A 22,442-nucleotide genomic window follows, 5' to 3' on the forward strand; every position below is an offset into this window, starting at 1 on the left:
CTTAATTTCCCTCACTTAATTATAATATTGAATGCCCAGTAAATGAAAATTTCTTAAATTAGAAAAAATATTAGAGAAGAAGGTGCGAAGCGCCCCCATCATAGAATTTCGTGGTAAAGACGAACAACTATTAATTTCAAAATATTTCAAGTTGCCATGGAAGCAGATGCTATAGAAAAAAGTTGCCATGGTAACGTTTACCATGGAAACGGTTGCTATGGTAACTGTTACCATAACCGTTGACATGACAGCAGTTACCATAGCAATCGTTGACATGGTAAACGTTACCATACGGTGTACGACGGACAGACGGACACCAAAGCAAAAACTATATAAGGGTTCCGGCCCTGGACCACGAAACCCTAAAACCTCAGATAATGCGGAGATAAAAAAATAAAAAAGTGAAAAAAATTTCCTTCGAGCCGGATTTGAACCAGCGACCTATGGATGTCCATTTTATATCATAACCAACTACAGTCCACCGCTCTACCAACTGAGCTATCGAAGGCTGATGAGAATTCATTTTTTTCTTTGTCAAAGTGCATCGGAAATTGATAATGATGACCTCATTTTTATTATACAGATACTCCTTTCTCTTTTGCTTATTTATCATATTAACAGACTACATTCTTTTAAATGTTACCAGAATTTAATTAAAATCTGTAATAATTCAAACAGTTTTAATGGGGTCATCCGCACAGTAAAAACCTGGGCTCATTTTTGTTGCGGTTCCAAATGTACTGAAAGAAATTTTTTGTAATTACTGCCATAATTCTTGCTGTTTCTGTCATATCGTATAACTGAATTAACATGGCACTGTTACTGTCATACAGTTTGGGTAATCCAACCAAACGAATAGTACTTCCAAAGAGCAAGATGTCTGAATCAGACTTCACATGGCTAATATAACCTAACTTACCTGCCAATTTGACAGACTGTATAACCAATTCAACCAGAAATCTCAATCATAAGTTTATGGCTGAAATTTCGATAGCATTTCTTTCCGTGTGAGCCAATGCTAAACGACATAGAACGTGGCGCCACCTATTTCACTCATTTTTTCTGCGAATCAAAGTTTTTCTACTGACTGGATCATTTTGAGCCCGGGTTTTTACTGTGGCATAAAGCATGTGATACTTTTATTCGAACACAGAGAAAAGTGGAAAAACGAATAAAGTAACTTTTACTATACCTTAAAAGTGAAACCTGAACTGTCCACAGTTTCTGCGTATTTCTGTTAATTTTTACTCCAGAAATAGTCAAAATTATTCCGGAAATAGTAAATTTTACTATTTCTAGAATAAAAATTGCCAAAAAATGAGAAGAACTTGGGATAGTTCAGTTATTACTTTTAAAGTATAGTAAAAGTTACTTTATTCGTTCTTCCATTTTCTTCCGTGAATGAACCAATTGAGAAAGAATAATATGAAGTATACATACATCGGTGAAGTTCATAACGTCTGTGATAAACGTTCATTGAAAAAAAAATATACATTTTTTACTCTAACAATAATAATTAATTTTTTGCATACAAATTTTTTTTTTAAATTGTTGATAGAGAAACGTTGCAAAAAAAAATATATTAATTTGCATATAGACGAATATTATTTCTTCTAAATTGTTGAATCATAAAAGTTGTGAATTTCACCGATTTTTGTATTCATTCAAGATGTTTTTAAAAAACTTATTGTCGAGGAAGAATTGATTGGAATTATCGTTTAAAAGTGAACGATACGTTAAAATTAAACTGGAACAAGTGATAGAAGATAATTAGTTTGACCTTTCACTTTTGTATCAAATACATGATTTTTATTTCATTTTATTTACTTTACTATCTCTTGAAACGACTCTCTAACTTGACAATATTTGTTAATAGAATGTTGCAGCATTTTTTATAAAAAGTATTTCACTTTCACAACCTTCGATAGCTCAGTTGGTAGAGCGGTGGACTGTAGTTGGTTATGATATAAAATGGACATCCATAGGTCGCTGGTTCAAATCCGGCTCGAAGGAAATTTTTTTCACTTTTTTATTTTTTTATCTCCGCATTATCTGAGGTTTTAGGGTTTCGTGGTCCAGGGCCGGAACCCTTATAGTTTTTGCTTTGGTGTCCGTCTGTCCGTCGTACACCGTATGGTAACGTTTACCATGGCAACGATTGCTATGGTAACCTGTTGTCATGTCAACGGTTATGGTAACAGTTACCATAGCAACCGTTTCCATGGTAAACGTTACCATGGCAACATTTTTCTATAGCATCTGTTTCCATGGCAACTTGAAATATTTTGAAATTAATAGTTGTTCGTCTTTACCACGAAATTCTATGATGGGGGCGCTTCGCACTTTCTTCTCTAATATTTTTTCTAATTTAAGAAATTTTCATTTACTGGGCATTCAATATTATAATTAAGTGAGGGAAGTTAAGAAAATGTTTAATTGTTTTGTTGAGAAATAATTGTAGTTTTAAAAATTAAATTCTGGTATATTTAAAAGAATGCAGTCTGTTAATGATAAATAAGCAAAACAGAAAGGAGTATCTCTATAGTAAAAATGAGGTCATCGTCATCAATTTTTGATGCAGTTTGAGAGAGAAAAAAATTAATTCTCATCAGCCTTCGATAGCTCAGTTGGTAGAGCGGTGGACTGTAGTTGGCAATTTAAAAAGAATGGTTATCCATAGGTCGCTGGTTCAAATCCGGCTCGAAGGAAAATTTTTTTTACACTTTTTTCTCTATTTTCCTATTTTTGTGAAAATTTTCCAGTTTTTGACATATTTCCATGTTATTTAAAGAAACATTAAAATTCAGAATACCATAACTTAGCATCAGTTTTTTTTATTGTTTTGAAGTGCACTCTTAATTGAAAAAAGATTAAAAATTTTAACTAATTTGTTTTTTCCCATGTATATTATATTTAAATTTTACAATTCACTCAATAATTTTCTATATTGATTAAATATGTGACGCGATCTGAAGAAAGGGACCTTAGAAGCAAATTAATTATATAGGTTATGTTTACGACAGTTTTATTTGAACTAAAAGTTTATTTTTGTTTTTGTAAAACTGAAATCAGTTTTCATTGAATATTTTGGATGTAATGAAGACCTAAATATTAAGTAAGTTTGCATTACGAGTTAAATGTCTTTGGGTATTTTCACTTTAAAATTTCAAAACATAACCTATAATTTTTAGCTTCTAAGATTCCTTTCTTCAGATCGCGTCACATATATAAAATAAAAATTTCTTCTATATAAATTTTCTATATTGATTTTTATATATTTTTCGAAACTTTAATGAATTTTACATTCAATTATTATTATTATTATTATTATTATGAACCCATATCGAAAAGCTGTTCAACTACATTAAAATTCTAGACATTCTTACAAATGTATAAGTAGAATAATTAATGCTATTGATTATTAATTCTGTTTACATAATAATTGGACAATAAACTAATTTCTTGATTTCAAAGGTATATTTAAAATATTATTTATATCACAGAATAATAATTTATTTAAAATAAACCCAAGTAGCAAGGAATATTGGTTAAATGTCACGGTGATATCGAGTGTGGGAATATTCCAGTGCCATTCAGGCGAAATCATAATTTCCGCTTCATGGGGACATTCCACGGTGATATTCCTGTGATGTTCGCATGATAATTGTATATGATACTAAGGGAATATTCCTGTGAAATTCATGTCATCTTGAGGGAATATCCCTGTGATATTGAAAGAATATTCCTGTAATTTATAAAATTCTAAAATGTTGTTTATTTTGATTCTTTTGAATATTTAAATAAAAAAATAAATAAATGGAAAAAAATAGAAATTTTTTTTTTTTACAATTTTATAAATTATCTCATCAATATCACTGGAATATTCCCTTAATATCACAGGAATATTCCATTCAATATCACAGGGAAATCCCTTCAATATCACACAAATTTCATGGAAATATTCTCTCAGTATTATCATACGAATGTTACACGAATGTCACAGGAATATTCCCACTCGACATCATCGTGACATTCAACCAATATTTCGTGCTAATTGAGAACAAATATTTATGTTTGACTAGTTGAACAGTCCAAACTGTGTTAAGTTATTGTGAAACCCACTTGGAAAGATTCCCCGGAAAGTGCCCCCTGGAGGTTCTATTAGAATTCCGCCGGAACTTCCAACGTAATTCCGTCGGAATTCTATCGGATTTCCAAAGAATTTCGTATGGGATTCCGATGGAATTCTGACGGAATTAGGACTCTAAAAATTTTGAAAAAAATTAATCGGAATCCCATTTGAAATTCTTTGGAACTCCGATGGAATTCCGACGGAATTACGTTGGAAGTTCCGGCGGAATTCTAATAGAACCTCCAAGGGGCACTTTCCGGGGAATCTTTCCAAGTGGGAAGTTTTGTTTAAATTTATAAAATAATTTCTGAGTAGAATTAATTATTTGTTAAAATTAATAAGTTTTTAATGAAATTCTATGTGTTAAAAAATATCGACTATTGATGATAAATAAAAGGAAAGAGAAAGGATAGTTTGTAGTAATAAAAATGAGGTCAACGTTAAAAATTTCCGATGCACTTCAAAATAAATAAAAAATACATTCCCATCAGCCTTCGATAGCTCAGTTGGTAGAGCGGTGGACTGTAGTTGGCAATTTAAATAGAATGGTTATCCATAGGTCGCTGGTTCAAATCCGGCTCGAAGGAATGTTTTTTGTAATTTTTAAAAAATATTTTTTCTTTTAATTTCTTTTTTCGTTTGTTTTGAATATTGTAATTAATTAAAATGAATCTAGTATAAAATTACTTTATTAAATGTTTGAAATTCTTTTTAATTACAAAATTCCAATAAAATGGGTCAAACATTCTAATTAGTTTTGTAAAAAAAAAAAAAAAAATATGTATACATTCATTAGGATGATGAAAGTGATACTTTGCAGTAAGTTCTATTTATAAAAAAAAGGCATCTCAAAACTTTTTCTTTAGAGAACGCGCAAAAAATTCATGATTTCTAACTCTCTTTATGGTTGTGCAATGCTTTTCTTTCTTCTTTCTCGATTTTAAAAAATTTTTCTTTTCATTTTCTTATTTTTATTACCGCGGCCGCGACCTTCTTTTTTTTTCTTTTCCGACCCTCTTTTCGTTCTGTTCACATACACACACACACACACAAACCGAAAAGCAGTATGGATGCCCATAAATCCTTTCGGCCAAGTTCTTCCAACTCGCTGTACTATAGAACATTTGCATCGAGGAACATCCGCGAGGCAATCCTCACCAAGTATAAATCAGCAGCGTGAATTTACCCAAGATGAAACATTTCTTTTCTTATATTCTCTGGGAAATTCAATTATCCGCTCCGAACAAATATTCACGTCGATTATACATCGTCTAATCGAAACGTTTTCAATTTATCGTTTGCATCCTCTATAAAAATCACTCTTTCGAAATTGATTTTCCATCGGCAGCTTCCGTTAATTTCATTATTTTCTTAATATCGAACATTTCCCAATTTTACTGAAATTACGCTGATTTTTCATTTTTTACTTCCTTATATGTTATACATATACTAGGGGGGCTCCGCCCCCTGCACGCTTCGCGCACCAACCCCCCTATCTTTCATTTATTTAATTAATTGTACATTACCTTTATGATTGTTCTTACTTACTTATATACGTTCCTTTCTTATATTTTTCATTTTGAGGTTATGTTTGCCTCTTGACCTGTGACCTAATTTTTGAAGTTATGTTCGCCTTTTTACCTGTGATATTTGGCCTGATTTTGAGGTTATGTTCGACTCTCGACTTCCCGAACATCATATTTTGAGGTTATGTTTGTCTCTTGACCTATGACCACTATGGGTCGTAGGTCTTGTAGGGGAGGGGGGAGCTTCATATTTTATCTAATTTTGAGGTTATGTTCGCCTCTTGACCTGCGATATTTGACCTAATTTTAAGGTTATGTTCACCTTTTGACCCGCGATATTTAACCTAATTTTGAGAGTATAATCTAACCTGATCTAAACTAACCTAACCTAACCTTACCTGACCTAACCTAACCTAAAGGTCAAGAATTCTTGAATCAGCGGCGGCGGCGATATCTAGAGAAGGATAGACATATTGTTTGTCCTTCTCTAATTCATTATTCCGGTTGCGTTTGCGATTACGTTTCTATTCTGCGTTGGCCTTTATTGACAATAAATATAAAATAATCAGTGAAACATCCGAATTGTGACACTCTTTAGGTAACGATATAGCTTTTTTAATACAAGGCGGAGGGTTGGTTTCCATTGTCCCCACTCGCCATTTGTCATAATTCTTGTCAACTACCTCACCCTGCTCCTAGTGAAACATTAGTGATTTTATTGTTAAAATTAAAAGTTACTAAATTTTCACTAGAGCAGAGTGCGCTAGTTGATGAGAATTATGACAAATGACGAGTGGGGACAATGGAAACCAACCATTAGGTAGTTTAAGTTGGTTGGGGTGAAATTCAAGATCGACGTAAAGGCCTGAGCAGAATAGAAACGTAACCGGAATCGTAACCGCAAACGCAACCGGAAGAATGAGTTAGAAAAGGATAGATATATTATTTGTCCTTTTCTAACTCATTATTCCGGTTACGTTTCGATTCTGCTCAGGCCTTAAGCCGGGTGCAGAATCAACCATTGGAAATGTATGGGACGAAATCGAATTTTTTTAAAATCTCGCTTAAATGAAATTTTAGAACCTAAGTATATTTAGATTAAAATCAAAATTATGACAAATAATCATTTGTACAAATTAATAATTATATTAAATGAAGAAAAATGTGTCAACAAAACACTCACTGACCAAAGAACCCAAAGAAAGAGATAAAGAAATGAATAAAAAGTATATAGAGAGTCAACCAACTAAAAACCTCCTTCGCCAGATGGCGCCTCAACAAATTGATTATACATGAAAAAACGCGCGAATTACAAATTGAAAATTAAAATATTTCAACTAACTTTTATCATAAAAAATAAGAAATTATTTTTATTTGCTATTCCAATGGAAATAATTTAAATTAACCATTAAAATTTGATTATCCAAACAAGTATAGTCCCTATTAAAAAAAAAAAAAAAGTCCCTATAAAAGTACATGGTATAAAAAATATATATTATAAAAACATTTGAGAACACAATTTAAATTTACTGCACACGTGAATAATGTAAATACGCGTGATTAATATTGCGCCATAAGTTGAATAAAGTAATTTGCCGAGTCTCATGAAAATAAGTAATTTAATTAGTGGGAATCTCAGCACGCCAAAGCTTTTAGCGAAAGAGTAATTTGTTCTAGTGTGAAAATGGGAATTCGATTTAAACTTGATCCTTCTGCGTTGCCACGTCAAAGCTTCACTCTCTCGAATCCCCTTTTGCTTCTGATGGCATATTGCTTCCTTAATTGCGAATGATTATAGAGTCTCAGAGAAATTAGATTACTTATTAATTATCCCGCTGCATCACTTGGACTGATTCTCCTTTAACTATATATACTTAGGACATTGTAATTTTTAATGATTCTTCTCTTTTCACATTAACAATGTACATACATATATGTATATAATCGAGTAGAATTATTTCATTTATTTTGCAAATCATCTGTCACTTTTATATGTCGAGCGCGTCTTATTTTTATACATAATGGCATACAATAACATTTTTTTTTTTATTAGATTTCACATCTTTTTCTGTTAAATCTATATCATGAATTATTTAGATATTCGATGAAATAAATCAACCTTATATAATAGGTATTGATTTTAAATTTATCGGAAATTAATTATTAACGATTAAATTTTTAATTAATTATAATAACTTTTTAATGATTATTATATTTTATCTTTTATTATTAAATTTTCAACAGTTAATCTTTGCTTTAGATACAGGGAGAGTAAAGTCTGCCTTTTATGGTTTAGGAAGGTGTACATTTAAATTATAATATAATTATTATTTATAATAATATAAAATAAATAAATAATATAATAATTTATAATAACATAATATATTATTAATTATTATTTAGTGACGATGGTAATTTTTGTTTTGAATTTTTAATATTGTAGTTACGATGGTAAATAGGTTTTCCTATTAAGTATTTCATTAACCTAATCATATCTGATAAGGTAGAAATTTTATTGACCAACAGTCAAATTTTTGTATGTACGAAACTCGTACAAATATTTTCGTGCATGGTTTCTGAAAAAAATGGATCGTACATACAAAAATTTGACTGTTGGTCAATAAAATTTCTACCTTATCAGATATGATTAGGTTAATGAAATACTTAATAGGAAAACCTATTTACCATCGTAACTACAATATTAAAAATTCAAAACAAAAATTACCATCGTCACTAGATATTTTCTAAAGTTCTTAATATTGACGTTGAAAAGTCGTGTGCATGGTTTCTGAATAGAGTGGAATCGGGTCTCTCTGTAGCTCAATTGGTAGAGCATCTTACCGGCAATAAGAAGGTTCTGGGATCATACCCCAGCAGCGAGAGGCGATCCATTTTTTTCAGAAACCATGCACGAAAATATTTGTACGAGTTTCGTACATACAAAAATTTGACTGTTGGTCAATAAAATTTCTACCTTATCAGATATGATTAGGTTAATGAAATACTTAATAGGAAAACCTATTTACCATCGTAACTACAATATTAAAAATTCAAAACAAAAATTACCATCGTCACTAGATATTTTCTAAAGTTCTTAATATTGACGTTGAAAAGTCGTGTGCATGGTTTCTGAATAGAGTGGAATCGGGTCTCTCTGTAGCTCAATTGGTAGAGCATCTTACCGGCAATAAGAAGGTTCTGGGATCATACCCCAGCAGCGAGAGGCGATCCATTTTTTTCAGAAACCATGCACGAAAATATTTGTACGAGTTTCGTACATACAAAAATTTGACTGTTGGTCAATAAAATTTCTACCTTATCAGATATGATTAGGTTAATGAAATACTTAATAGGAAAACCTATTTACCATCGTAACTACATTAATTATTATTATTATATATAATTATATTTAAATTATAATATGTTTCATTTAATCTCAAAGATTAATTTAGAATGTGCGCATGTAAATTTCCACTAGAACGTCCGAAATATATCATATTTTTATGTTTAACACCTTCTACACCCTGCTTTTTTCTCTATCCTGCTAGTTTTCTGATGGTTTTAATTATCCCCACTCGTCATTTGTCATAATTCTCATCAACTAGCGCACTCTGCTCTAGTGAAAATTTAGTAACTTTTAATTTTAACAATAATATCACTAAAGTTTCACTATAGCAGGGTGAGGTAGTTGACAAGAATTATGACAAATGGCAAGTGGGGACAATGGAAACCAACCGCCATTTTTTGATATAAAGCTATAACCACAATAGGCTAATTTTTATGTCCTTATGTTGAACATAACATAAGAATATTAAAAAAAACCTGTTGTTGACAGGGTATAAAATTTTATAAAATTAAGCACAAATTACTGCAACATTTCTAATTATAATGTCTAATTAAAATGTATTTCTCCTTCTCTCCCCAACCAAAAATTTCAGTATTATACCAGAGTTGAATACTGGCGCAGTACTGGTTCAATATTGGCTGCCGAGGCTGGGCAGTCTGTACTGAACCAGTACTGGTATTTTCATTGTATCAGTACTGGTGCAGTACCACCCTCCCAGTACTGTCGAACCAGTACTGAGCCGATATTGAGCCAGTACTGGCTCAAATAGATTTTCTTTTTGATTAATACTAGTTTACAAAAAGTTCTAGAGTGAACCCAATTAATCTTTTTGTTTAAATATTTTGTTCATCAAAATTTTTTCAACTTGATTTTATTTTTCAAAATTAAAATGTACTTTATTTTGCTTTTCTGTGGGTAAAATTATTTAAACAAAAAGTTTGCTGAGACCAAGTCTAAAACATTTTGCAAGATTTTCTTTTTGTTTTTAGATATGCAATAAACCAAATAAAATTTTAAACGATCAAACTAAAAATAAATAAATTTATTTATAAAAAATTAATATTTTTTAAAATAAAATTTATAATATAAATTGAATTTAAAAAATTAAATACAATCGCAAGTAAAATTACATAAATGTTATATTATCAATAATATAAAATATACAATTAACCTTTCTTAATAGAAATTATAAAAAATAGTTAAACCTACAAACTTATATATTTCAATGGTCAATAAAATTATTGTAATTTGTTTCTGGATGTTATTCTTCAGTTTTTTTCCAAAAGTGAATTATAAACAAAAATTTAATGTTAATTTAAAAATAATTTAGATAATTTTTTTAATAATTACCTAATTTCAGGAATTTAGTATTCATTATTTATGAAATCACTATATTTGTGATGAGTTAATTTGTAAACTAATTTTGTTTTATGTAAATTGAATTGAATTCAATGTTAATTTATTTATATTTGATATAATAATTAATATTAATTAAAGTGAATAATAAAATAATTAAATAGTTAATTGCATAATTATATACATTATAATTATTTTATAAACATTTTTATTTTTACTGAAGTGTTTTTATATATTATAAAAACTTTGGTTTTATAATAAACATATTTTTATATTTATTTTTTGATTTTTTAAATAATAATTTGCAATATATATTATAAGAAGGAATGAAAATTCTTGGTTTTTTCGATTTTATATGGGTTAGTCCACTGACTTTCGTCTAATAGTGGTTACGACCAAATTTTAAAAAAATCTAGTTTTAATATATGTGAAACTCGATGATTCCCTGAGTTCATTAACCATAATATTATGGTAAAAATTTTATTCCCTTTAAAAATATTAAATATCAAAAGTAGGAGGTTCACAATGTGATTTTGTAATCTTAAATTTTTCAATTTTTTTAAAAACGCTATTATTAAAAAACTATTAAAAATTAGATGTTGGAACTCACCAAAAACATAAATCACTTTATTTCGCACAGAGGAACGAAAGAATTATTGCAAAAATTTATTATTTTTGGATGATATACGATTTTAAAAAAAATTTTATTTAAATATTCTCAAGATTTTTATTTACTCATAACTTTTTTGTCGGTGCTCCAAAAAAATTGAGGTTTTGCACAAAGATTTTTTAAAATATTCTTTACCTTCTAATAAAATCTTACGAAAGTGTTTTGCTTCGTTTTGGAGATAATAATTTTCAAAATTTTCTATTTAAAAAGGTTAATTAAACGACTTGAAGTTAACTAACCAAATTCAAACTGCTCCATTTTTTATAAAAATATATTAAAATGTAGCGATTTGAAATTGGTCAGTTAATTTAAAGTATTTTAATTAACCTTTTTAAATAGAAAATTTTGAAAATTAATATCTCCAAAACGAAGCAAAACACTTTCGTAAGATTTTAATAGAAGGTAAAGAATATTTTAAAAAATCTTTGTGCAAAACCTCAATTTTTTTGGAGCACCGACAAAAAAGTTATGAGTAAATAAAAATCTTGAGAATATTTAAATACAATTTTTTTTAAAATCGTATATCATCCAAAAATAATAAATTTTTGCAATAATTCTTTCGTTTCTCTGTTCAGAATAAAGTGATTTATGTTTTTGGTGAGTTCTAACATCTAATTTTTAATAGTTTTTTAATAATAGCGTTTTTAAAAAAATTGAAAAATTTAAAGTTACAAAATCACATTGTGAACCTCCTACTTTTGATATTTAATATTTTTAAAGGGAATAAAATTTTTACCATAATATTATGGTTAATGAACTCAGGGAATCATCGAGTTTCACATATATTAAAACTAGATTTTTTTAAATTTGGTCGCAACCACTATTAGACGAAAGTCAGTGGACTGACCCATATAACAAAATATTAATTAGTTAGTTGATTAATTTAATTAATATTTAATTTGTCTTGGGTTACTAAAAATTTCAGACACTTTTTCCTAAGTATACAGGGTGTCTAACGGTCAGGGAAGTCAGTGAAAGTCAGGGAAAAGTCAGGGAATTTTGTTTGTCAGGGAAATGTCATGGAATTTCAGAAAATTCCATTCAAAGTCATGGAAATTTCTGTAAATTTCTACAAAAATTAAAATTTTTTGTGAATTTAAAAATTTTTAAATCTAAAAAAACTTGAATGGTTTTTATTAACATTTGTTACTACCATTAGATATTAATATATTGTTAAATATGTCAGTAACCATATTTTTGTCCAAAAAAAGCAGAAATAAGGTTATTAAAAAGTCAGGGAAAAATCAAAAAATGTAAGGGAGGAGTTAGGGAAAAGTCAGGGAATTTTTTTCTCAATCTTTGTTAGACACCCTGGTATACCAAAAAAGTATTACCTGGAGTGAAATTTATCTCTGTTACAGTTAAAGCTTTCTTTTCGTATACGCAATAAAATACAAAACTGCCAGTACTCGGACAGTACTGAACCAGTAGTGGTTACCAATACTGGTGCCAACTCTGGTAGCCAATACTGGTAAAATGTTATCATCCCAAAGTTACGCCAACTCTGGCGCCAATACCGGGTACCAGTACTGCGCCAGTACTGCGCCATTAGTAAATTTTTGATCTGTACTTAAGAATAAATTTCAAGTGTAGTCATTAATTAATTTCTTTCCTTATAACCTCTAATATTTTGAATTCTTTCTGCAAACTTTTTAGATTATAATTGTATTAATTAAATATAATTTACACAGTGAAATTTTAGTTAGCACATAGATTACAATGAATTCTTTCGCATTTGAGAACCATATCTTTTACGACATTTCTTTTGTAAATAATCAAGAGAAATTATAATATAAAAGTATGAAAGAAAAATTGCAACATATAGAAGCTTTAAAAAAGAATTTTCCCTTTTAACGTGCTCTTATGGTTTAATTGAAAAAGATTGAAGCTATAATCTACAGGATTATTCACTAAACTTCGTCAAAGTTGTCATCGCGGGAGAAATTTCCATTACAAATCGAAATCACACGCTATCATGTCTGTATATATATATATATATGTTGGTGTGTGTATAAATTGGATATGCCTACATTGTATACATATAAAGCTAATATAGTATTGGATAGAGAGAACGATATATAGGCGTATAGGTATATATATATATATCGGTAAATCGGACGATGCAGTTTACCAGAATACGAAATATTTAACTGGGTATATGGATATACCCGCACAGTAGAATCACGCTCCTATGGATATTCTTCTAAACTAGTTTCGCACCAATTTCATACATGTCGGAGCCAAATGTCGACGGTTTGACCTCGCAACTCCCAGCCTTGCTCAACTGCCTCTCTTTACCATTTTTAGTTTTCATCTCAAACATATTTTTATTCTCTGTACTTCAAGTCCTGATCTTTGCTATTTTTCGTTTCGCTGCTTTTTCAATATCCGTTTCAGAAACTGCCTCCTTTATTATCTCAAACACATACACACATATATATGTATATATATATATATAAAGAAAAATTTTCTTTTATGATAAATAATTTTTTTTTTATTAATTTTTTATTATTGACTTGTTTTTAATTAACTTTATGGGGCAATTTTTTTTTTATCTTTACTTCTGTGCGACAAAACATGAGTATACAGTGCCGCTCAGCAGATTTTGCCCACCTTTGAGAATTTTACGCTTGGCGAAAAGTTTTATATTTCGGTTGCTAATAAAGATATAATAATGAGTGAGGACTTTTTTGAAAGCTTATATCTTCTACTTTTATGATATCTAAAACAGACATTAATAAAAATTTTTTTTATTGTTTAATTGCTCAAAATAAAAATCCAAAATTTCCGTTTTTTTTTGTAATTTTAAAATCGCTGCAGTTTTTAAACCAGTCATCACATTTTAATCGTTGATAAGCCATTTGAAAGCTAATTTTATCACCTTTAAAATGATTCCTTGTAAACTTTAATACGATAATTTGTAACAAAGATATGGACAGTTGTTTAAAAAAACTGCACTTTTTTTCAACTAGTCATAACTCAAGAACGATTGATTTTTGAAAAAAATTGTTGAGAAGAAAAATGTGCCTTTTTATGTATAGAAGTAGAAAAAAAATATTTAGACATAAAAAAAAATTTTTTTTTTTTTGACATATTTTGATTTTTTTGAAAATTAGCACTTTTTGTAATTAGTAATAAGTCGAGAACGGTTAGCTTTAGAAAAAAATTTTCAAGATAAAAAATGCCTATTTTTATGTATAGAATTAGAAAAAAAATATTTCGAATTAAAAAAAAAAAATTTTTTTTTACATATTTTGAGTTTTTTTGAAAAACAAAATTTTTTAAATTACTAATAAGTCGAGAACGGTTAGCTTTTGAAAAAAATTCTTAATATAAAAAATATGTATTTTTATGTTTAGAATTGAGAAAAAAATATTACAAATAAAAAATTTGTAATCTTGAAATTTTTTTTTAAAGCTAACCGTTCTCGACTTATTACTAATTACAAAAAGTGCTAATTTTCAAAAAAATCAAAATATGTCAAAAAAAAAAAAATTTTTTTTTATGTCTAAATATTTTTTTTCTACTTCTATACATAAAAAGGCACATTTTTCTTCTCAACAATTTTTTTCAAAAATCAATCGTTCTTGAGTTATGACTAGTTGAAAAAAAGTGCAGTTTTTTTAAACAACTGTCCATATCTTTGTTACAAATTATCGTATTAAAGTTTACAAGGAATCATTTTAAAGGTGATAAAATTAGCTTTCAAATGGCTTATCAACGATTAAAATGTGATGACTGGTTTAAAAACTGCAGCGATTTTAAAATTACAAAAAAAAACGGAAATTTTGGATTTTTATTTTGAGCAATTAAACAATAAAAAAAATTTTTATTAATGTCTGTTTTAGATATCATAAAAGTAGAAGATATAAGCTTTCAAAAAAGTCCTCACTCATTATTATATCTTTATTAGCAACCGAAATATAAAACTTTTCGCCAAGCGTAAAATTCTCAAAGGTGGGCAAAATCTGCTGAGCGGCACTGTATATCGAACGGATGGAAAAGTTAATTGGTCGCGTAGTTTTTGTAGTAAAATATTATTTTTACTTGTTCGAGATTAGTAATGCACTATAGCAATTTATTGATCAATTAAAGTTTTACATTTATTTTTTCTGTTAAAAAAAAATAGATCCTCAAAAAAACAAGTAAAGAAATAATTTTTGTTAAATCAAAGAAATTTTTCTTTGACCCTATATAACAATGCACAAATTTCTTTGATTTAAAGAATCTTTTTTTTAGATGTAAAAAAAATAATAAAAAAAAGGTTAGTTTTTTTTTCTTGTAAATAATTTCAATGCATATATATGTCTTTTTTCTTGTTTTCTTTTTCGTATAAATTGAAAGTGGCGCATTGAAGTATATAGTAAGAAATACAATTTACAAAGTGACAAAATGTCAAGACCTCACTCTCTCACTCTCACTTGTCCGAAAAGTATATTCGCGCTTTCGAAAGTGTAGGTCAAACGAAAGCTCGAAACGACGTTGTATTCGATTGTACAGAAGATGCTTATACGTCCTCTCGGCACTATAAAGCGGAACGCAGTAACACCTTCCTGTTGGGTCGTCGAATTGCCAAAGTTCAAAGGAAATAAAAGAGAGAACATACTTCCTCTTGTATATATATATGTGTGTGTGTATGTCAACAGGTGTTTCCTTTAGAAACTCTGATAATAGTCTTGTTCTTTCAAAGTGTCTCTAAACTTTTAAATTGTGAAACAAAATACGAGATTTTGTATATATAAATTGAAAAATGTTAACTTATCTAAACAGTTAGAAAAAATAATTCTTATTTTAAATATAGAAATCTGCTAAACGATTTTGTTTAATTTAGTTTCTAAGTTTTATTTTAATATATAAAAAATATCTATTATTTTTATTGCTTTTATTTAAAAATATTATTTGTTTGAATGAAAATTATAATAATATGTTTCATTATCACAGTAAACTTGGTTGTATCTTTTTCTATTGCAACGTTTTGATGCACATAAGTTATATCAAAAAGAGATCGTTTTGTGTATCATTTTTAGAAATGATACACGAAACGGTCTCATTTTTTGATGCAAAAAATTTAATCAATTTATATCAATCATGGCCGAATTGAATCGACTCAAAATTAAACGAATTTTTTTCAGATATTTTGGTAATAGTACAATTGCGGAGACCATTTCACTATTTAATTTGAAAATGAAAATAACAGAAAATCAAAGACAATGTGCAATTCGATAATTAAAAAGTGACAGCTTATAAACATAACCTAAAATGCATGAGAAAAAATTTGTCGATAAAATCAATATAGCCGAGCTTTTTAGAAGGTAGATGGCAGCACTCATCTATTTTCTTTCTTTAAATTTTTTCTGAATCGTTTTTATAAAAAGCAAAACTGCCATCTACACGGAGAGAAAAATCTGCCTTTTATAGTATAGAAAGGTTTACATTTAATGCACAGAAATTTTCTATGCTATATAGGCATGAAATTTGAGTAATTATAGTACAATCGTATGTCTTTTTAGCATGAAACTTGTCTATGCTAATAAAGTTTGTCATATAGCCTCTTATTACATACTTATTATACTTTTAATCCAACGGCGCCATGCGAAGATCGCACATAACATCATCCTACTATGTTTGCATAAGTTCTATGCTTTTTCGGGGATAGACTCTTGCAACTGGCGATTAGGCCACGCCCACCTTTACTTAATTGGAACTGCCCTAATCGCCAGTTGCAAGAGTCTATCCCCGAAAAAGCATAGAACTTATGCAAAAATAGTAGGATGATGTTATGTGCGATCTTCGCATGGCGCCGTTGGATTAAAAGTATAATAGGTATGTAATAAGAGGCTATATGACAAACTTTATTAGCATAGACAAGTTTCATGCTAAAAATTCTCAAATCTTTGCTCTATTAGTATGAAAAGTTTAAAGAAAAATAGCAGCAATCTATTTCATACTATAAAAGGCAGATTTTTCTCTCCGTGTACCTTCTAAAAAGCTCGGCTATATTGATTTTATCGACAAATTTTTTCTCATGCATTTTAGGTTATGTTTATAAGCTGTCACTTTTTAATTATCGAATTGCACATTGTCTTTGATTTTCTGTTATTTTCATTTTCAAATTAAATAGTGAAATGGTCTCCGCAATTGTACTATTACCAAAATATCTGAAAAAAATTCGTTTAATTTTGAGTCTAATAAAGATCTGAGCATGATAGAAACGTAATCCCAGTAAAAAAAGATTTATTGAGCAAGCGATTTGGCTGATTGAGCAAGCCGTCTGCCCAATTGTCTAAACGACATTCGGACAATTGGACTGTTTGCTCAATCATCCAATGCATTATGCCCAATCACCAACATTGTATTTCGCGTCTAATAAAAGAAGAAATCGGTCCGAGTGTTGAGAAAATGATAAATCATGAATAATTATTGTTAAAAAGCAAGAAGTAATATATAAAAATACCTGAAATAAGAATAAATAACGAGTTTTGTAAAATGTTATTTTTTAGTTGACAGTGCACTGATGTAATATGAATTTTGTCGGTAAAAGTGAGGAGTATGATAAAGAGAAACGTTTCTTTATCGACTCGTGATACATTTCAATTGATAATAAAAAATTGTAGATTTCTTGTTTTTTTAAAAAATAAGGAGAAATTTCAATTGAGTATTTAAAAATAAATTTTAATTGATTTAATTTAATTTAATTAGTGGATTAATGAATCAGTGAAGTGAATTAAATTAAATTAGGTTAAATACATTGAATAGTGGTAAGTAATTATATTTTGTAAAATTAATATTTATTAATAGAATTATATTCTTTGTTAATTTGTCTAGTATTATTCTTTTTACAAAAAAATAAGTATAAATAAAAAAATGAGCCTCATAACAAGAATTATTTGGTCAATATTTTAGGAAGGTGTCATTTGAAGAAAATATTGAAAAAAAATTAAAAAATTTTACTGTTAATTTAAATTTTTATAAAAAAAAGACGCAAATAAAAATGTTTAAATTTAACTTAATAACAAATTGACCAATTATTATTAATTATTATTTTTCTCACAATTATCGTTATACTATATATATATTTATAAAAAAACCAGCATTTTTGCTTCATATGCCAAATATTTGAATAATTAGATGTTTTTTTTTATTATAGATCCGGGAGCATTATATGTTTTAGTGTAAATTATATTTTGATCCTTGATATATAAAAATAAAATTTTCTTTAAAATAATTGGATTAATTTAAATCTCCTATTTATTGTTTCTTTTAATAAAAATCCTATTTTATTTAATTAATTGAGTTTAATAATATAAATATATTATTATTAAATTCAATTATTTTACTTACCAGTTTTTATTTATACTTATTTTTTTAAAAAGAATAATACTAGACAAATTAACAAAGAATATAATTGTCTTAATAAATAATAATTTTACAAAATATAATTACTTACCACTATTCAATGTATTTAACCTAATTTAATTTAATTCACTTCACTGATTCATTAATCCACTAATTAAATTAAATTAAATCAATTAAAATTTATTTTTAAATACTCAATTGAAATTTCTTCTTATTTTTTAAAAAAACAAGAAATCTACAATTTTTTATTATCAATTGAAATGTATCACGAGTCGATAAAGAAACGTTTCTCTTTATCATACTCCTCACTTTTACCGACAAAATTCATATTACATCAGTGCACTGTCAACTAAAAAATAACATTTTACAAAACTCGTTATTTATTCTTATTTCAGGTATTTTTATATATTACTTCTTGCTTTTTAACAATAATTATTCATGATTTATCATTTTCTCAACACTCGGACCGATTTCTTCTTTTATTAGACGCGAAATACAATGTTGGTGATTGGGCATAATGTATTGGATGATTGAGCAAACAGTCCAATTGTCCGAATGTCGTTTAGACAATTGGGCAGACGGCTTGCTCAATCAGCCAAATCGCTTGCTCAATAAATCTTTTTTTACTGGGAACCGAAATCGTAATCGTAAACGCAACTGAAAGAATAAGTAACTTGTAACTTTAAACTCCTATGATAATTCACAGGAGGAAAATAGCCTTAGGTCTGTTCACAGGGAACATAATGCAAAGCAAGGCGACCTATCTGGCCACGGCAATGATAGAAAGTTATATACTGATTGGTTAATCAATAATTTGAAGGGAAAAAGACTAAGAGGTTATATATTACATATATAAAGCAAAAGCGCGATAAATAAATTTAAATTTAAATTTAAAATTAAATTAAAGATAAAAGTAAGTTATATAGAAATATTATTAGAATTAAGAAAATCAATAATTAACAAAAGGATATGAGGAAGAGGATTCTTTAAAATAAGTTCAAATGAATATGGAGGGTAAATTTTGTATTTAACAAGGTTTTTTAGAAAATCAGATCTATAAGTTGAATATTGAGGACACTCCCAAAGAACATGATTAATATCATGTGATTCATTACCACATGATAAACAAGAAGCTGAATTAATAAAATTTTTCCTTGCTAGACTAGCTGGCAAATTATAATGATTAGATCGAAGTCTTGAAATAGTAACTATTGTTTTTCTATTATATTTAGTCTTCCAAAACCAAGGTTTTAAAGTAGAGTCCGAGAAAAAATTTTGAAAATAATAAAGGCCCTTATTATTAACATTAGAATGATTTAACCAATAATTACAAACTAAATTATAAGATTCAGAAAAAATTGAAGGCCACAAATCAGAAAAAGATAAAGGAATATTTTGAAAAATACCTTCTTGAGTAGCTGATCGTGCTAAGGTATCCGCTATTTCATTACCGGGGATACCCAAATGACCGGGACACCAAACTAAAGTTATATTAAGATTATTTTCTTTAGCATTCCAAAGAAGATTACGTAATTTAAAAATTAAAAATGAAGTAGAAGGACGAGGAGAAGATAAGCAAGCTTGTAAACCACTTTTAGAATCGGAGAAGATGATTGAATGGGGAATAGAATTATCTAATATAATCTGAATCGTTTCGCAAATGGCTAAAATTTCAGCCGAGAATATAGAACAATGATGAGAAATTTTAAACATAAGATTTAAATCCCAATGTGGAGAATAAATAGAAAAGCCAACAGAAGATTCAGGAAATTTTGAACCATCAGTATAAAAATGAATAGAATTATTATATTTTTTTGAAGAGGAAATATTAAGAAAATCTGAGATCGGAGCTTTACTATTCTTAACAATAAAACCAAATTGTAAATCAACAGAGGGTTTAAAAAATTGTAATTCAAATGGACAAAGATAATTTAAAGGAGTAAATGAATTAAACATTAAATTTTGAAAACCATGAAGTTTATAAAAAGAACGTAAAAGAAGAAAACCTTTATCTAGGTTATAATAAGTATTATTAAATTTGGTTAAATAAAAAAGGCGTAACAATAAAGACATAATAGGATGAGAAAAAACATTAAGAGAACGAAGAAAGAAACGATCAGAAACTAATTGAAATCTAGAAATAAGAGGAAATTCCTTTAATTCAGCCTGCATTACAACAATAGGTGTAGAAATACGATAACCCAAAATAAGTCTTAAAAATTTATTGTGTAATTTTTCAAGTTTATTAAATAATTTGTCTTCTTTAAAAATATAAATGGCATGACAACCATATTCAAATATACTTCTAGCCAAAGAATGAAAAAGTATACTAAGGATTTTTGGATGAGATCCCCACCATGTCCCACATAAACATTTCAGAATATTCAAAACCCCGTAACCTCTTTTAAGTAAATCATTAAAATGAGCATTCCAAGATAAAGAACAATTAAAAGTAATCCCAAGAAATTTAGTTTCTGCAGAAGGATAAATATGATTATTTTGTAAAATTAAAAAAGTATTATCCGGAAGTTTATTAATAGAGATTGGAAAAATTAAAAATTTAGATTTAGAAGGTGAAAGAGATAAACCTCGATTTTTAAGAGAATCATTTAAATTAATTAAATTTTGTTGTAAAATTTGAATAGCAATTATTAAAATTTTATTAGATACATATAAAACTAAATCATCAGCATATTCTAAAATTTTGCAATTAAGACATTTATGTAATCTACGAGTATAAATAATATATAAAATTGGACTTAAGATACAACCTTGTGGAAGGCCTTTATTCAAAATGTGAGGACCTTCATTTTTATCGTTAATTTTAAAGAAAATTTTGCGATTAGAAATTAAATTATAAATAAATTTACAAACATTAATAGAAATACCTAATTCAAGTAAATCATTAATTAAAACATTTGGAAGAACATTGTCATAAGCAGCAGCTATATCAAGAAAAATGCAAGCTGTATAATCTTTTTCAGCAAGAGATAAATGTAATTGAGAAGATAAAATAGCTAAACTGTCTGCACATGATTTATTTTTTCGAAAACCATATTGGAATGGAGAAAGAATAGAATTATTTTCCAGCCAATAAGTCAAACGATTAGATATAAGATTTTCCATAATTTTTAAAAAACAAGAAGCCAAGGCTATTGGACGAAATTTACGTTTAGTAGTTTTTGGAAGAAGAAAAATAAGAAATTCTTTCCAAGAATCAGGAAAAGTTCTATAAAAATAAATATTATTAAAAAGATGTAGAAGAAAAAGTAAAACATGTTTAGGAAATTTTTTAATTACTTCAAAACTAATCTTATCAAGACCTGGAGATGATTTAACTTTTACTTTTTTAAGAACTAACTCTAATTCTTCAAATGAAAAGGGAGAATCAAAAAAGGAAGAATGAGAATTATCACTTATAGAGTTTAAAGAAGAGTTTAAAAGATGATCATTAGAAGTAATATATGATGGAAGAGAAATATTTGGAGCATTATCAAAATTATTGGACATCTCTAAAAAATCTCGAATATAAATATGCATATCTTCAACAACATCTAAATTTGCAGGACAAGAAGTAATAGAAGGTGAATTAAGCATTCTATGTCTAAAGCCTTTTATTTTTTTCCAAATAATAGAAAAAGGAGTATTTAAAGATAATGATTCACAAAAAGATCTAAAACTTTCTTTTTTAATTAATTTAAATCTTTTCTTAGTAAAAGCTTCAAATTTTTGATGATCAATAAAATTTTCATAAGAAGAGTTATTTCTATATTTCTTTAATTTAGCTAAACGTATACGAGAAAGTTTATCACATTCTGCATTCCACCATGGAGGAGAATAAGGATAAAATTTTTTCCTAGAAGGTTTCCGATCTAAATTAGGGTCAGCAAAATGAAGAGCTGAATCAACATTGGAAATAAAGGTATTATAAGCATTGAGAACATCATCTGAAGAATTAAACATTGGAAAAGAATCTTCATCATAATAAGAACCCAAACATGTTGAAAACTTTCTCCAATTTATTCTTTTAAGACAATATTTATGAGAAATAAAATT

At 28.0% G+C, this 22,442-nt stretch overlaps 1 protein-coding gene and 4 non-coding genes across 5 annotated transcripts in view; 4 read left to right on the forward strand and 1 right to left on the reverse strand.

Moving 5' to 3' along the window:
• LOC127277623 (follistatin-related protein 5-like) overlaps positions 1–22,442 on the forward strand; it is a 69,665-nt gene that overhangs the window by 13,808 nt on the left and 33,415 nt on the right. The window lies entirely within an intron of this gene.
• Trnay-gua (transfer RNA tyrosine (anticodon GUA)) lies at positions 414–508 on the reverse strand. Its single transcript has 2 exons — positions 472–508; positions 414–449 (listed from the first exon to the last, which is right to left on the reverse strand). It is a non-coding gene; the product is annotated as a tRNA-Tyr (tRNA).
• On the forward strand, positions 1,919–2,013 carry Trnay-gua (transfer RNA tyrosine (anticodon GUA)). Its single transcript has 2 exons — positions 1,919–1,955; positions 1,978–2,013. It is a non-coding gene; the product is annotated as a tRNA-Tyr (tRNA).
• Positions 2,613–2,708, forward strand: Trnay-gua (transfer RNA tyrosine (anticodon GUA)). The gene is made up of 2 exons: positions 2,613–2,649; positions 2,673–2,708. It is a non-coding gene; the product is annotated as a tRNA-Tyr (tRNA).
• Trnay-gua (transfer RNA tyrosine (anticodon GUA)) lies at positions 4,624–4,719 on the forward strand. Its single transcript has 2 exons — positions 4,624–4,660; positions 4,684–4,719. It is a non-coding gene; the product is annotated as a tRNA-Tyr (tRNA).

The sequence above is a fragment of the Leptopilina boulardi genome, unplaced genomic scaffold (assembly GCF_019393585.1).
Source record: "Leptopilina boulardi isolate dan_hultmark-lab unplaced genomic scaffold, ZJU_Lbou_2.1 LbouV2_172, whole genome shotgun sequence".
Lineage (NCBI taxonomy): Eukaryota > Metazoa > Arthropoda > Insecta > Hymenoptera > Figitidae > Leptopilina > Leptopilina boulardi.